Source organism: Gadus chalcogrammus, chromosome 8 (genome assembly GCF_026213295.1).
Source record: "Gadus chalcogrammus isolate NIFS_2021 chromosome 8, NIFS_Gcha_1.0, whole genome shotgun sequence".
In the NCBI taxonomy this organism is placed as follows: Eukaryota; Metazoa; Chordata; class Actinopteri; order Gadiformes; family Gadidae; genus Gadus; species Gadus chalcogrammus.
In genome coordinates, this window is record NC_079419.1 from 21,008,245 (window position 1) to 21,012,612 (window position 4,368).

Below are 4,368 nucleotides of genomic sequence, written 5' to 3' on the forward strand. Positions count from 1 at the left end.
TCCCTGTGAGCTCCCCGCGCTACGGCCATCCGGAGGCGCAGAGCTTTTGGCTGTGATATTATATATACAATTATATCATATTACAGGGGTTAATCTAAACCGGGAAAGAGGGGCGCTGCGCCTCCTTGTTTCAACCCAGCGCCTCCTTGTCGAAATTTTTAAATTGCTTAAAATCTCCCGGAATGGAGAGCGAGCGAGCAAGACCGCGCACAGGAGACAGACGTGCTCCTAACCGCGTTCGCATCTGTGTAGCGAGCGCGCAGCACAACAGAGAGGGATCTAGAAACTGTGCATGAGGCAGTGTGCACGTGAGCCTCAGGCGCCTCCTGATTGGCCTGGATCGGTAAGTCAACCAATCAGTTTACAGTGTAGGCGGGCTTTTATCTCTTTTCCCGAACCAAATGTATCAGTTCAGTGAATCTGAGTGTCTGAGAAGAAAGAAAATATAGCGTTTGGTGACTTAGTTTACAGTGTTTTTAAAATGTCGTGCCGTGGGGGGAAGAAAAGCAAGGATTGTCTGGGGCAGAAGAAGATCACGTCGTTTTACTGTCAGGAACCTAAGAGAGATGGCGGAAGCGAGATCGGCCAATTCAACTTTGACCAAGCAGTGGAGCGTTGGGGGGGGCTGAGGAATAGAAAAATACTAATTTAAATAATAAAGAAAGATTGCCTGATTGCCTGTTACGTTACACATGTCACTCAGTGGCCAAGCTGTTGAACGCTGATTGGCTGTCATCACACGAAATTCGCGTCAAAGTTTAAATATTTCAAGTCGAGCGAATTTGTCGCGCCACAAATCCTCATGAACGCGCTCGCCTGTGCACGGCGAAAGTATGGTGTGACAAATCAAAACTTATCGCCGGTTTTCCCTCGCAAAAAAATTGCATGATACGCCTCACTTTGTATGGGATCCCGTCGCGTTTGGTGCGAACGCACACATCGCAAACTTTCACGTTCCCTAGGCCTAGATTCCCTACGCCACACTTAATTGGTAACAGTGTTATCTCTAACTATGCAGGTCTATACGCTAGCTAACATCAGCTCAAGTTAACTGATATCATGGATGAAAATGACCAGTCATCCGATGTTCAATACCAGGACATAAATCTCAAAAAGGCGGAGAGAAACGGGGAGATTTCCTGTGTGGCCATCAGTTTGATTGATATCGGCCTTCCTTAATTTTTTATCTTAAAAAAAACGGGGACAGGAGTTTTATTTTTATTTTCCCGGGGATAGGCAACAAAAAGCTGCGACTGTCCCCTGAAACCGGGAACGTCTGGTCACTCCATCATGGATACTTCCAAGACAAATAATATTCATGTTAAACTTTCAGCAAAAGACTGCAACCTTACCTTAAGCTCTCATTCTTAACTTTCAGAAACCGGTCGAAATTTTTGAAATTCCCCAACTATTCAGGAGTTACGGTACATAGAAGCTCACGTTTCAAATACTTCAGGTGCTGGTGAATCTTGTCTCTGTGATTTGACGGTAGTTCTGCGGAAGTGGTGTGGGCTACCGTAATGATTAATATACGGGCGCAAGCTCCATTTCTCCGCTTGATAGTTTTTGAACGATCTAGATAGCAGAAACGGTTAGTTACGGGAATGAGGAGTGCGCATGCGCACGAAAGTTCCGGCGCAAATTAGACCCCCCCCCCCCCCCCAAACAAAAACTCCTTGGATCTGCATGAACCACACAAGTGACCCATTTGGCCGTCAAAAAAGTGAGTCTCACTTAAAAAGTGAACTGTTTGCATCCCTGTCGTCTGCATGAGCAACACCTGTCCTCCATTAACCAAGGACTGCGGGTTCTCACTGAGCAACAGGGGAATTTCCAGTCCTCTGTCACCGAACAAGTAAACCTCCTGACGGATCAACTCAGTTTTCTCATTTGCCATGTTAAGGCTGATCCCTCGGCGTCACTCCCTGCCATGACTCCCACGCCTGCTGCTTTGGACCATGCCCGGTACCCGTCTACTGGACTTCGGCTGGCTGCCCCAGATAAGTTTTCCGGAGGCTCAGAAGACTGTAGGCCATTTTTGGTGCTCTGTGACTTACATTTTAAACACAACCTGGCTGCGTTTGTGTCCGACCAGGCTAAAATAGCTTTTATTATGTCCCATTTGACGGGAAGAGCAGCAGCATGGGCCACAGCAGAATGGTCCAGAGACTCAATTGTTTGCCAAACACTCTTCAGGTTCACCGACACCATGAGCCGAGTTTTTGATCACTCCTCCCCAGCTAGGGAGGCTTCTAGGGTGCTCATGCACATTAAACAGCACAATCGGCCAGTCACATACTATGCCATTGAATTCAGGACTTTGGCTGCAGACAGTGGATGGAACACCCCTGCCTTAATTGATGCCTTCATGAACGGACTCACAGACTCGATCAAAGATCAGTTGGCACCCCTAGAGCTTCCCACCGATCTGGATATAATAATCTCCATGGCCACTCGCATAGACAACCGTCTTCAAGAGAGACGCAGAGAAAGACTGCGCACTTCTGCTCCCTTTCCCAGGACGGCCTGGACGCCAAAGCTCTAGCCTCATCCTTCTCCGGAGGGACCAGCGCTCACTAAAGTTCCTGAGGAGCCCATGCAGTTGGGCTGGGCTAAGGTCACACCCGAGGAGCGACAGCGTCGTAAACATGAGGGCTGCTGTTTCTACTGCGGCCAACCAGACCATCAGCGGTCATCATGCCCAGCAAAAGGGCAGGCTCGCCATTGAGGAGGAGAGCGCTGGCAAGCGGACCCCCTGTCTTCAACTTCCCTTCTCGTCCCCTGACTCAAGTCCAGGTATCTGCTCATGACCAGGCTCTCACTCGGGGGGTGCTGGTAGTCTCAGGAGTGGATGCAGATCTCTTGGACTGGAGTATGGTTAAAAGGCTTAACATTAAGACTGAGATCTTGCCTCAACCCATCACAGCCAGGGCTCTAGATGGTAAAATCGTATTCAATGTCACCCATGTCACAGAAACCATCACACTTACATTCGCCGATAAACACACAGAAGACATAAAGTTCCATTTATTCAACTCATTACTGTAGCCACTCATATTAGGCTTCCCATGGCTGACCAGACATAATCCCCAAATAGACTGGAGATCGGGCAGGATCAAGGAGTGGGGATTCGATTGCTGCGAGTTGTGTTTTAGAGACAATACTGGTAAGATAGACCAGGTTCACGAGACCGACACTAGTCTAACTGTCAATCATGTCCAGACCAAGACTGAACCAATCGAGCATGATTGTGACTTCCCAGATTTCACCAAGATACCGCCATGTTATCTGAATCTTAAAGAGGCGTTCAACAAGGCTAAGGCCACATCACTTCCCCCACATAGGCCCTATGACTGTGCCATAGACTTGTTCCCTGGGGTTCCCATCCCCAAGGGCAGACTGTCCTCTCTCTCAGGTCCAGAGAAGAAGGCCATGACTGATTACATCAACTCCTCGTTGAAGGCTGGATTGATTCGGCCTTCCTCCTCACCGGCGGGAGCCGGAATCTTCTTTGTAGGGAAGAAAGATGGGTCTCTCAGGCCCTGTATCGACTATGCCCCATTGAATGAAATCACTGTTAAAAACAGGTACCCCCTCCCACTCATCTCCTCTGCTTTTGAACTTTTACAGGACGCCAAAATATTCACTAAGCTAGATCTCCGTAATGCTTACCATTTGGTTCGAATCAGGGAGGGGGACTAATCAAAAACAGGTTTTAACACACCTCATGGACATTAGGAGTATCTTGTGATACCTTTCGGCTTAACTAATGCACCTGGTGTTTTCCAAGCTTTTGTAAATGATGTGCTTAGAGATTATTTAAACAGATTTGTGTTTGTAAATCTGCATGACATTTTAATATTCTCCCCTGATGAAAAGGCCCAGCACGTCCGACAGGTCCTCCAGAAGCTTCTGGAAAATCAATTGTTTGTGAAAGCTGAAAAGTGCAAATTTTATGTGAACACTACCTCATTCCTAGGGTTCATCATCTCAGAGAACAAGGTCCAGATGGACCCTAGCAAGGTCAGTGCTGTGGTCAATTGGCCTACTCCAACCAGCTGCAAAAAGCTGCAACAGTTCTTAGGGTTCGCTAACTTTTACCGGATGTTTGTCAGAAATGTCGGTGCCATTGCGTCCCCTTTGCATGCTCTCACCTCTTCCAAGGATCCGTTTGGGTGGAATCTTCAGGCGGAGCGAGCCTTCCAACAGCTGAAGGAAAAGTTCACCGCGGCTCCCATACTCACGGTTCCGGACCCCCAACGGCAGTTTGTGGTGGAGGTGGATGCCTCAAATGTCGGCATTGGAGCCATTCTGTCACAGAAGTCGGCCAAGGACAACAAACTCCACCCTTGTGCCTTCTTCTCACGT